Source organism: Dipodomys merriami, unplaced genomic scaffold (assembly GCF_024711535.1).
Source record: "Dipodomys merriami isolate MVZ:Mamm:240054 unplaced genomic scaffold, mDipMer1.0.p SCAF_17, whole genome shotgun sequence".
NCBI lineage: Eukaryota > Metazoa > Chordata > Mammalia > Rodentia > Heteromyidae > Dipodomys > Dipodomys merriami.
The window spans coordinates 7,688,494-7,702,291 of record NW_027203048.1 but is presented as its reverse complement, the minus strand read 5'-3'; the positions used below and the strand labels follow the sequence as shown (position 1 = coordinate 7,702,291).

Here is a 13,798-nt window from a genome sequence, read left to right as displayed (position 1 = left end):
GTTTGGTCATGGATTTTTTCCAATTTTCTAAAGATTTGGCATTTATCACTTATTTGGGATATACTTCTCTTGTTCCATTCCAGCTTTCTTTCTCACAAAAGGTTCTTTTCTTTTTCTACCAGCCCCAGACTCAAGGACCTCAGGGAAGAAAATTTTAAATTCATTTAAGTTTTAGTAAAATTCAGTTTTGTACAGGACTGTGGAAGGCAGATCAGAGTCAGTGAGCAGAGAAAAACCAAGTCACTTAAGACACAACTATGTGTGTTACCTAAAGGTACAGCTTTTTATGGAAAACTATTTGCCCTTTTGTACTGAGGCAGGTTGGAAGAATTCGAGATCATCCTGCAGATAAGGAGCCCAGCTAGGGGGCTGGGGCTTTGCATTCATTCTGCTTCTCCTTCCTGGGAGGCTGCCCCGCCCCTTTCTCTCCCTGCCCACTTTCAGACATAACCACCATCTGCAGCCAGACTGTTGGCTTCTCAGCCAGCAGGACATTTCTATGTAGTAGTGCAGTTCATTTCAGGCAGAATGATTAAGGACTCACAGGATTCATTTGGGGTGCAGATCTTAATCTCAAAAATAGGAACCAAGAAGCCTTGTGTTTTTTTTTTTAATTTATTTTTTATTTTTTAAAGATCTTAAACATTTTAATATATTTAAAAGATAAAGAAGCATAAGATATTATAAATATCACATTCAACAAGAAAGGACACAGATAAAAATGACCAGACTGTAATTTGAGTGAAGGATTATTCAAGTTTAATGCATTAAATACACATTAAAATACTAAGAAATTCTTTTTATTTGATTTCTTAGAAGGGTTGACTTCCACACTTTTTAGTTATGCTATACTTATATTTTTTAAAACTTTGTATATGAAGCTTATTTTCTTTATTTTTTTTATTATCTTTAAGTAGTTGTACAACGAAGTTCCCATTCTACAAAACAGTATATGAGTACAAAGTGTCTGACAACCTTGTCACCCATCTCTCTTTTCCCATCCCTTCTCTCACTTTTTTTTCTTTCATTGAGATTAGGTGATTACATAAATTTCAATATTTCACAGTATTGTGGAATAGTGATACTTAGAGTCACAAACATTTTAATTTTCACAAGGCAAATTGTCATTATCACGGTCTATACAGTTTGTGAATTCTATGAGCTTTGACATTACAAGTTATTTTTTCCATATCAGGTGATGTTTACATTTCTTTCCTTTTGCTTAGTGTGGGCTGTTCCCACTTATTCTGTTCCTCTTCCTGGCTTCCCTCTGTTGTGTGCATATATCTACCATATGTATGGTCCAGAACATGGGGTCATTTAGCAATGATATGACAAAATGTGTGGCTGTCCTTTGTTTCTTGAGTCCTGTTTGCCATATCTTCTTCTTTTTTTTTTTTTTGGGGGGGGGGTCCAGTCGTGGTCCCTGAAATCTTGGCCTGGGCGTTGTCCCTCAGCTCAAGACTAGCACTCTACCACTTGAGCCACAGCGCCACTTCTGGCTTTTTTCTTTTTGCTTATATGGTGCTGAGGAATCGAACCCAGGGCCTCAGGCATGCAAGGCAAGCCCTCTACCACTGAGCCACCTTCCCAGCCCCTGCCATATCTTCTTGTATTTTGGCTTTAGCAACTACATATCAGGGAGACCATGTGCCATCTCTTTGTTCTTGGCTTACTTCACTCAAAATAATCTGCTCTAGTTCCATCCATTTCCCTGCAAATGCCATTATTTTGTCCTTTCTAGTGGCTGCATAATATTCCATTATATATAGGAACCACAATTTTTGGATCCACTCATCAGTAGTGGGCATCTGGGTTGTTTCCAAATCTTGGCTATTGTGAACAGTGCTGCAGTAAACATGGAGGTGCATGAGTCTTTGCATACTGGTTCCTGTTGCTCCGAGTAGATGCCTAGGAGTGGTATGGCTGGGTCATAGGGGAGGTCTATATTTAGCTTTCTGAGGTATCTCCAGACTGCTTTCCAAAGTGTTTGTATTAGTGTACATTCCCACCAGCAACGCAGTAGGGTTCTCTTTCTCCGCATCCCCTCCAGCATTTGTCATTGGCTGAGTTGAGGATGTGGGCCATTCTGACTGGGGTAAGGGTTGTTTTTATTTGCATTTCCTTTACCGCCAGGGATGATGAACATTTCCTCATATGTTTCTTCTTCTGAGAAGTCTCTCTTTAGTTTTAAGAAGTCTTGTATGCAACAAGGGAAGTTTGTAGAGAGAAGACAAGGGAATGGGGACCAAATGCCTAAAATACATGCCTAAAATAGAGAAGGTTAACAGTAATATGACTTCTATAACTTTCTTGAAGAGGGAATAAAATAGGTTAGGAAGCATGCTTCTATGGAGGATAATGGCTAAAACGTCATTCAAATACAGGTCTAGGTAGAAATCCCTGCCTGATTATCCTCTTTGGAGGACCTATCAGTTTTGCTTATATGAAGATCCCTACCAACTAATACAGTGCCGCCTAGCATTCAGTAGATACTCACTAAATCTTTGTTGCATAATTATAACTACTCCAGTACCTCAGCACTCTAATTTCTTCTTGCCTTTTGCATTTTATATTTCTTTTGTTGTTGTTTTTGTGCCCGTCCTGGGGCTTGAACTCAGGGCTTGAGCACTGCCCCTGAGCAGTTTTGCTCAAGGCTGGTGCTCTACTACTTGAGCCACAGATGGACTTTCCTACCTGGAACTGTGACCCTCAGATCTCAGCCTCTTGATTAGTTAGTTTACAAGCATGAGCCACTGACACCTGGCAAAAAAGACAATTCTATGAGAGTAAGATGATACAAGTTTGTATTCATTATTGTTATTTTTTTTAAATAAATCTGAACCCAGATGCTGGTAGCTCATGCCTATAATCCTAGCTACTAAGGAGGCTAAGATCTGAAGATAGTGGTTCAAAGCCAGCCCAGCAGGCAGAAAAGTCTGTGAGACTCTTTTTTTTGGGGGGGGGGGAGGGTCCAGTTGTGGGGCCTGAACTCTGGGCCTGGGCGCTGTCCCTCAGCTCTTCAGCTCAAGGCTAGCACGCTACCACTTGAGCCACAGTGCCACTTCTGGCTTTTTTTCATTTTGCTTATGTGGTACTGGGAAATTGAACCCAGGGCCTCATGCATGCAAGGCAAGCGCTCTACCACTGAGCCACCTTCCCAGCCCCGTCTGTGAGACTCTTATCTCCAATAAACTACTCAGAAAAAGCCAGCAATGGCACTGTGGCACAAGTGGTAGAGTGCTAGCCTTGAGCACAAACAGGCTCAGGGATAGCACGCAGGCCCAGAGTTCAAGCCCCAGGACCAGCAAAAAAATAAAAATTAAAAATAAATAAATAAATAAAATCTGAACGATCATAGCATACTAAATCTGTATCTTATAGCAACTTAATTTAAAAGACATTTCAGCAATGTTAATTCTTATGTCTGGCATATATATGATCTGACATACATGCCTGTGTGCGTGTGTGTGCGCACACACACACACACACACACACACACACACGCAGCAGCATCACACATGCCTTTCCTTCCTCATTAACCAGCTTGAAGTGTCAGCCTGCAGGAAGAGCAGACAAGGACCTGAGAAGCAAGGGTGAAGATGCTCCCAAATCAGATGGGTTCCGAGACGGTTTTCCCCTTCCCTCAGGCTGAGATATTCTGCCATCTGTTTTGATTAAACCTTTCAAAATTCAACTTGTGTTTTTCCTTCCATTCCTTTGAAATCTCCTTTAATTCAAGAGTCTTTAGGCTTTCTTCTCTCCCTTAACCACCATCTGGTGCTTCTATTAAAAAAAAAAAAAAAGAAAGAAAGAAAGAAAAGAAAACACATACAACAAACACTTTGAGTTCCTTGGAAGAAAGGTGTAATGATGAGGATAATTTATTCCCATAGTGAGGCCCATTACTATTTCCATGGCAACCGACTGTGATGTTCTGAACATGGGACTTTGTGCTCATCACAAGAACAGAATGGCAAAAGGACCTGTTCAGACTCTTTGTCCTTATGGATTCTTTGGGTAGTCACCCTTGGTGGCTCCCAAGTGCCTACAGAATTAAGTCAAACAGCCTTAGCACAGCATTCAAGACCCTTCTCAATCTGGTCCAGTAATTCCAGGCTCATTGTCTGCCAGTCCCAGGGCATATGGTTCTCTGGCCATTCTCTTTGCAGCTTCTGGTATCTTAGACATACTTATCACACTCTCAGGCCTACATGCCTTTGCCCTTTCCGTTTATTCTCCTTACAGTAACTTCCTCCTCTACCTCCTACTAAAAAACAAAAACAAAAAACAAAAAATACCCTTAATGAAATCTCCCCCTTACTCTAAAGATCTAGCTGAAATATTATATTCTTTTTTTTTTTTTTTTTTTTTGTCAGTTTTGGGGCTGACCTCTGGGCTTGGGCCCTGTCCCTGAGCTCTTCAGCTTAAGGTGAGCACTTTGTCGCTTGAGCCACAGCGCCACTTGCGGTTTTCGAGTGCTTTATTGGAGATAAGAGTCTCTGCCCCGGCCGGCTTTGAACCATGATCCTAATATCTCAGCCTCCTGAGTAGCTAGGATTACAGGCGTGAGCCACCAGCGCCCGGAGAAATATTATATTCTTCATGGAATCTTCCTATGGATTACCCAGACAACAGCAAAATTATTTTCTGTGCTCCCCTAATTTTACTCAAACAGGTATAATGACACTTAAGATTATGTATCATAGTTACAGTTTAGATCTCTGTCTTTTGAATTTGGATCAGTTATTCTCAGGATGCATGTCTGATTCAATTTTGTAGCCCAGCTCAATTATTTCACATCATTTCTTAACAATTCTAAGGGGGAGGTAGGCAGGCATTTTATCTCTATTTCACTGTTCAGAGAACCAAAATTTAGTAAGCAGCAGAAACCGACCTCCACTGACAGATGAAAAGAACATAGACTTTGGAGTCAGCCTTATTTGGGCTTGGATTTTGAAACTTTGCTGACTTTTCCTTTCATCGTTGGATAAAAATGAAGATTAAATAAAATCATATAGATAAAGGTGCTTGGCACACACAGATATGAAAGGAATGTTCATGTATTTTTTCTTCCCCCTTCAAATTCTATTGTCTAGCAATATCTGGAAACAAAACAAACATCTCTCTTCCATTTTTGTTCCCCAAACTTTTTGTGCGATATTGAAACTAAGATGAACGAGCAAATGAATGTCGTCAGGCTCTTTTAGAGAAAACTTTCACCTTAATCTGTGGTCTAGTTTAATAAAAAGCAACCAGCAAACAGCTGTTGTAGAAATTAAATGAAGCAATGTATGAATGCATGAAGTTCTTTAGAAGCACAGTATTTGGTACACAGTAAGCACATCATCATTATCATTATTATTATTATCATTATTTTTGTGTGACAGACAATAGCCCCTGTGAGAATTTAACAAAAAAATACCAAGACAGTCTTATTGTTCTGTCCTCATTTTTTTTTTAAACTATAGCCTGCCCTTGGGCTACCATCATCGCTGTCGTCATTTCTTTCTCCTTTTCTTTCTGTTGGGTTGGTCTAAAACAAAATCTTGCAGAGAAGAAGACTTCAGTAAAATTTGGTCAAAAACTGCTGAGTGATAGTTCTTAAAAAAAAAAAATAATGAGCACTATGCTATGCACCTGTGGCCCATGTTCCTACTCCTAGCTACTGAGGAGGCTGAGATCTAAGGACCACGGTTTGAAGCCAGCCTGAGGAGAGAAGTGGAACTGTGTCTCAAGTGGTACAGCAGTAGCCTTGAACATAAAAGCCCAGGAATGGCACTTAGGCTCTGCATTTAGGCTCCAGGATTACACACACACACACACACACACACACACACACACACACACACACACACACACACACACACACACACACACACTGAGCATTAAGAGTGACATAAGGCTTATCATCAAAACAATATTCAATGGTAGAATGCTAGCTGGGAGAGCCATTTTGTGAAAGTAAGGCACATCTGTAGATTATTGCAGAAGCTTTCAGATATTTCAGATATTCCTATTTGTAGCTTTTCTACATAATTTTTCCTCAGAGGACAGGCAATTTTTATATTAGGAAGCAGATTTAGTTCTTGATCTCTGGGGGATGCAGGATGGGGTCTGGATAAACATGACAACTAGATGTGAAACAAGCCCCTGATGGATAACTTACTGGTGGTGTTGGTTAGATATCCACCCAGCAAATATTTACCTCTTTCATGGCAGGCCCAGTGTTGAGTTAAGTAATAGTGGTCCCACAATAGCAGTCCCTTATCTGTAAATGATGTTTCAAGATTTCCAGGGGATGCCTGAAACCCTAGTTACTACTGAACCCTCTATTACTATTACTTCAATACATACATATATACAGTAAGATTGAGATTTTTTTTTTTTTTGTCAGTCATGGGGCTTGAAAACTCAGGGCCAGGGTGCTGCCCCTGAGCTCTTTTGCTCAAGGCTAGGACTCTACCACTTTGAGCCTCAGCACCACTTCCAGTTTTCTGGTGGTTAATTGAGATAAGAGTTTCACAGTGGGATAGGAAGGTGGCTCAGTGGTAGAGCACTTGCCTTGCGTGCATGAGGCCCTGGGTTCGATTCCTCAGCATCACGTAAGCAAAAAGAAAAAAGCCAAAAGTGGCACTGTGGCTCAAGTGGTGGAGCGCTAGCCTTGAGCTGAAGAGCTGAAGGACAGCGCCCAGGCCCAGAGTTAGGCCCCATGACCGGACCCAAAAAATAAAAATAAAAATAAAAATAAAAAATAAAATAAAATAAAAAGAGTTTCACAGATTTTCCTGCCTAGAATGGCCTTGAACCTAGATCCTCAGATCCTGAGTAACTAGGATTACAGGCATGAGCATTTAATCTGTGCTCCATCAAGGCTGAGACTTTTATCTTTTACAAAAATCTTTATAACTTTCTTGCCATATCTAAAATGCTAGTATCAGTAGTTTATCAGTAGTTTATCAAGTTTATCAAGCAAATAAAGGTTCCTTGATTAAAAGCACTATGATATTACAATAGTCAATCTGATAACAGAGAAAGCATCTAAGTGAGCAGCTTAGCATATGATGTAGCATATTACATCAAGGATATGCTGACAAAGGATGATTTACTTCCAAATAAAAAATAAAAAAGTGCAAATTCTACCAGGTTACTCAGAACAGCATGCAATTCAAAACTTATTAATTTATTTCTAGACTTTTCCATTTAATATTTTGGACCATGGTTGACTTGAAAAAACAATATTGCCTTCAATCAAAATTTATGGCTTCAACTGGGCACTAGTGGTTCACACCTATAATCCTAGCTACTAAGGAGGCTAAGATCTCAGGATCAAAGTTCAAAGCCAGCCCAGGCAGGAACATCTGTGAGACTCTTACCTCCGATTAACCACCAGAAAACTGGAAGTGGCGCTGTGGCTCAAGTGGTAGAGTGCTAGCCTTGAACTGAAGAGCTCAGGGACAGCGCCCAGGCCCAGAGTTCAAGACCCATGACCAACAAAAAAAAAAGAAAAAACAACAACAATGTATGGCTTAGAGTTCAAGTGATATATCCTGATAACACATACTTATGTGGCAAAGGAAGGGTTGAAATTTAAACCTAGACTCAGACACACATACTTTCATACACTTTCTGTGTTGTATCCCTCAACCCCCCAACTCACTTGCAGGTTCCTCAAGATGCATTTCTGGTGATCACACCCTCAAGACAAGTGCTGGCCAATATCTCGTCTTTCTTGTTGATTGACATGTGAGAGTAAGGATTGATGTTAGTGCTCTGGTTCCCTTTGGCCATCACTTAAGATTGTTCCTCTTGTTTTTCTATGTCTCCTTAGGAATATGCAAGGCTCACAACACTTAGGATCACAGGGAGGGAGTTTATGGTATGTCTTTTACTATCTTCCCTTTTAGACATGCATACAACCTCCTACAGCTAGAGTAAGGGGCACTGATTCTAACTCATACTACACATTTTGAAAGTCTCTTACTCATCTCAGTGCTGGTGTTCTCCCAGCCCTGCTCAGTACGTGATGAGGTCCCTTAGCTGTCCAGAATTCACCAGGCCTATTCAGATGTGCTTGGGTCAGTCCTAAATGACACCAAGATTCATTAGTAAATTACATACACACACAAGAATCAAAGACGCCCCAGCAACCAACAAGGCTTAGGCAAGTTTTGGACTGTTCTAAGGCCAAGATTAATGTACAATACCACTGGAATTAATGAACTCCTTTGCATTCAAGCATGTAGTTTATATTTACATTGGTTATTGGATTGTTTATTTTTAATCTAAGAAACGTATAAAAGATAATAGGTATAAGTATTGGAAGTTGAAGTTAACTGTTAACTAATTTTTAAGGTAACCATAAATTAAAAGAAAAACGTTCCCTTTATCTTACATTTTAGATAATTGTATAAACTATGCAATTTAATATAAGATTATGAAATACCATTCTCGAGAATTTTTAGAAGATTATTGTTTATCAAAAGTTATAAAAACAAGTTTGAATTTGGCTGCTTAAAGAATTCGCTTTGGGCCTGTTTCCATATAGCAAATTACAGTTGTTTCTTCAGGAATATGAAGGGTTCCAATTTCATTGAACATTTCCTGATTTCTATTTTAGTAACCATTCAATAATTCCAACTCAGAGAGGAATTCTGCATTGGGGATAGTTTTGGTATTATACTGTCCTTTCTTTCTATGAGCCTAGTCGATGGAGAGCAGAAATTTCCTCTGTTTATTGTCAGGAAGGCTGTTTCCCATCTTCAGAATACTTGGCTTCTTCTAATTGTGACTTCACTTCTCAGGAGTTACCATCATCTATGAGATGGTTTTAACATCAGTATCAAAAACAGTCTCAGCCTGGGCTGGGAAGGTGGCTCGGTGGTAGAGCACTTGCCTTGCATGCTCGAGGCCCTGGGTTCGATTCCTCAGCACCACATAAGAAAAAAGCCGGAAGTGGCGCTGTGGCTCAAGTGATAGAGTGCTAGCCTTGAGCTGAAGAGCTGAGGGACAGCGCCCAGGCCCAGAGTTCAGGCCCCATGACCGGACCAAAAAAAACGAAAAACAAAAAACAGTCTCATCCTGTAGCGAGTTTTCTGCACAATAGCAATGAACAACCTTCTTTGGGGAAAATTGGTCGGTCGTGGGGCTTGAACTCTGGGTCTGGGCACTGTTCCTTGAGCTCTTCAGCTCAAGGCTGGCACCTTACTACTTGGGCCACAGCACCACTTCCGGCTTTTTCCACTTATGTGGTGCTGAGGAATAGAACCCAGGGCCTCATGCATGCAAGGCAAGCACTCTACTATCACTGAGCCACCCTCCCAGCCCAAGGAACCCAGATTTTCATTACCTCCCTTGGCCACATCTTTAAAAAAAATTTTTATTGTTATTATTAAGGAGTTACCATTTCATAAGTCAGGTAGTGAGCATATTTCTTTTTGAACAATGTCACCCCTTCCTTCACTTTACCCTAGTTTCCCTCTCCTGTCTCTGCCCACTGACCACATCTTTTAATTGTTTACTAGTAATCTGTGTTCTGCAAGAAATGAAACTGAGCAATGGCTCTGCAGAAACTTGATAATGTTTTCCCTGGAGAGCTCCTTATTGCTTAGCCTCCTAAACACTGGCCACCCCAATCTTCCTTCTCGGTGTGGGTCCTCGGCATGTGTTTTATATGTATTTGGAGTTGGACAAAGGATGTTTTAAAGATTTAATGAGCCACCTACATTGAACTCTGTCCCGTCCCGGGTGGAAGTTATTGCAGTCCCTGCTGCTGACCCCCCCACTCACACCCCCATGTGTTCTGTCTTCTTACAGGATTGTTCTCCCCAGCTTTGCTCTGAAACGTAAAGCCCCATTGCCCACTGCAAGTCTTAATGAAAAGCAGCTCATAAGCAAGTTACGTAACCTAATTGTAATCCAGGGATCTGCTTGGTTATATTATTTAAAGAAATAGCATCCATTTTCCATGACCTGATTTAGAAAAGAAACCCGGGGGGGGGGTGGGGGGGGAGGAAAGAAAGAAACAGTTCGACACTTGGCTTCCTGTGCTCATGCTAATCAGAAAGCTGATAAATAATTTTTTTAAAAAACAATGACTTCTAAGAACATTAAACCCAACTTAGCTCCAATTCAATCTCAAAGCAGCTAAAGCAGTTTAGAACAAATTATAAAGGATCATGAAAGATGGAGCTTATATTTACAGAAAATTTAGTCATAAGTAAGGTTATTTCCTCATCAATTAGACACATGTGTTCTGTGCAAGATGGGGAATGCTACAAAACTGAGATTTCAGGAGGCTTAAAACCTACTTAATGTATTAACTTTGGTTTTTAGTTGGAACAAGTTTATCATAGTAGCTCAAGGTGTTAATAATAGAGAAAACAGGAGAAGGGTAATAGGATCTCTCCATACTATCTTTGCAACTGTTCTATAAATCTAAAACCATTCTAAAATTAAAAGTTTATTTAAAAAATCTGGTTAGGCGAACAGTTGGATACACAAATAGAAACACATTCATCCTTGTTGCCTAGTTTGTAGAAATAAAACTAGGCCTGCACAATAGGCAACTTGGTAAGTGGTATGATTGCTCTATGAATTTCAGAGGATAAAACTGGGTTAATCATCATCTTGATTCATGTTAATTTGTGTGTCATTAATCAAGAGGTTTGACTGAGCATTTGGTCTTTACATAAACCTCATTTAATTGACTCATGCTTTGTATAGCATTATAACAACATAATAATCACTCATGAACCCACCTCTCAACGTAGCTAAAAGTTCTCCATGACTTACACTGATCTATGTATTCCTCCCCTGTTCAACATTTTGCTCTCTTACATTAAAAAAAAGTCATACCCTTGCTCTTCTTGCTGTTGCATTACCCATATGTATGGGTCTACACAATATGCTCTGCTTTGTTTTTGAGCATCAAACTGGTCTTCTGGGAATTTTCCTTTTGGTTCAATATTCTGTGGGAAAGGTTTCTCAGTAATCATAATGAATTTAGTTTCTACATCCTATAATACTCTGTAGCAGGAACAGAGCACAATTTATTGAACCATTTTCATTAGCTCTTTGTATACTTTTGCTATTACAGAAGGATTATGCTGTGAGTACTCTTACATATATGTCCTGATAGATGTGATAATTTTCCACTGAACCTGCAAATATGAGATTGAACAGTCTTTTAACTGCATAAGAACCACAGTTTGACAGCTCACTTACAGAAATAGTAGTAAGCATGTTTGTAGAAGAGAGTATAATATACATTCCTTACCACTGAGGATAAGGGAGATATGAAATACAGCCATATATCAGTATCCCACCAGTAACCACAGGAATTGGTTTCTGGATGTCCCCTCCCAGGATATAAAAGTCCAAGGTTTCAAATATCTTATATAAAATGACATAACAATTGCATTTAACTTATGTACATCTTCCCATAAATGTTTAATTATCTCTAGATTACATATGCCTGTTAATACTAGCTACACAGGAGGCTGAGATCTGAGGATCAAAGTTTGAAGCTAGCCCAGGCAGGAAAGTCTCTGAGACACCAATTAACCACCAAAAAGCCAAAAGCTGAGCTGTGGCTCAAGTAGTAGAGCACCAGCCTTGAGTGAAAAAGCTAAGAGACTGTGCTCATATTCTGAGCTCAAACCCCACCACTGGCACAAAACAAATAGAGAGAGAAAAAAAAAAAGAGGAGCTGGATCTATGTACTGAAAGGTAGACACAGAGCTGAGATTGAAGACTGCCAGATCAAAGATAATTACAGGCCTCTATAAGAAATTTCAATTTCATCCCAAATGCAGTAAGAATCCTTTCAGTGGATTTAATCAGGAGCACTACTGTTTACACAAAATAGAGAAGTACAAATGTGTGTTGACTTGAAAAACACCAAGTGTGAGAATGATGCGCTGATTGTACTTTATAAGCATGTCCTTTCTACTGCCACTCCACTTGTGGAAATACACTCATCTTCTCTCCTAGATGAAGCCTGTTTTTCCTTGTATGTATCAAAATTCTATCCATATAGTTTTATGCCAACTTTTTTGGCGCAAAATTTTGTAGGACTAAGAGTATCTTGTGATGGAGACAAGCATTTAAAATTAGCAGGAGTATTGCTGAGTTAAACCTGGGAAGCAGCTGGGGGTTCAATACTCAGTTGTAACATTAGAATAAAATATCTAAAATGATAGCTCAGGAATGGGGATGATAGAATATGAGGAGGAGAATTGCGATAACACAGCTCAGGACAAGACATGCTGTAGCAAATCAGAGTCTACAAATGGGAAGTGTGGTAAAACGGGACCAGAAGGAAGAAAAGTGATCAGAAAGATCGAAGAAAATGTGGTGCTTTCCATCCAAACACACACCTCAATAGGTAGAGATAGAGTAGGGCTTCCCTTTTGAACTTCTGTCATTTTAACATCTTATTTCCTTGCTCTTTTCCTTTGACTTTTAAAATACTCTTCAGTTTTATTATTTGATACAGTTTCCTGCAACATTAAAAAAAACTTACAGGGAATATTTTAATGGTGAAAATCTGAGTTGAGACTAATGAGAATCAATTAACACCTCAAATATATTAAAATCCTATGTAAAATAATACAAAAATGTGATGACAATGTCAAGATTAAGAGAAAGAAAAGAGGGAAAAATGAGAGAAGAAAAGGGAGACCATAGATGCCAAAAACAAGGTGAACTCAAGTCAAAGCAGTAAATTCCAGTTAGGCTACAGTAACGTGGAAAGGTTAGATCTGAATCTATGAAACTGCAGTACAAAGTTAGGGATTTGTCAAACACATTTGGGGGAAAAAATCCATGGCTATAAACTTGAGAAAGGCAAAGAGCTGCAACTGGGACTCCTGCTTAATTAAGTATTGCTTAACATTTGTTACATCCATGACAAAAGCACTTTACAAAGTTATCCCAGTGGCTCACAAATGTAGTAAAATTGCTTTGTACCTGATGAGGACTGGATAAAGTCTCCAAGGTGTATGTAGGAGAGAGAGGGGGAGAGAGAAAGAGACAGAGACAGAGACAGAGACAGAGAGACAGAGAGAGACAGAGACAGAGAGATTGTGTGTGTGTGTGTGTGTGTGTGTGTGTGTGTGTGTGTGTGTGTGTGTGTAAGGGGTCTTTAGATCCAATATGAAAGCAAGCCAGGCACTGGTGGCTAATGCTTGTAATCGTAGCTACTCAGGAGGCTGAGATCTAAGGATCAAGGTTCAAAGCCTGCCTGGGCACAGAAGTCTGTCAAACTGTTATCTCCAATAAACCACAAGTGGAGCTTTGGCTCAAAGTGGTAGGGCACAAGTCTTGAACAAAAAAGCTCAGGGGCAGTGCCCAGGCCCCAAGTTCAAGCTCCACAACCAACCCCCAAAAAAGCAAAGTCCATATTTTAGTGCACTTAAGGTACGTTAATCCCCAAACTAGCATAGGACCCATAAAATTTCTTAAGCTTTGGCAGGAAAAAATATAAAACATCAAAATAGAGTGACCTCCACCATGCAGGGGTCTAAAATGAAGGAACAAAACATCTCTACCTCACCTTCCAAAACTTGTAATATACAAAAAGATTTAGAAATGAACCAGTTTGAGAAAGAGTTCACATACACAACAATGGAAATAGTTTGTGTTCTAAGAAGTAGCTACAACAGCATACAGAGAGACTACTAGATATTTAGGTTAAAATCGTTAGGGAGTTGATGCCAAACACACGATTCATAAAAGGAAAAATCTTATTTCTTGGATCTCACAAAAATTTAAAACTTCTAGCTGAGAGAATAGT

General features: G+C 39.7%; 1 long non-coding RNA gene across 1 annotated transcript in view; it reads right to left on the bottom strand.

Annotated features, from left to right (window-relative positions):
- Positions 1 to 826: 826 nt before the first annotated feature.
- LOC138829090 (uncharacterized) overlaps positions 827 to 13,798 on the bottom strand; it is a 78,001-nt gene continuing 65,029 nt past the window's right edge. The window contains exon 3 of the long non-coding RNA XR_011372484.1: positions 827 to 2,269. This is a non-coding gene — a long non-coding RNA (uncharacterized lncRNA). The remainder of the gene's footprint in view (positions 2,270 to 13,798) is intronic.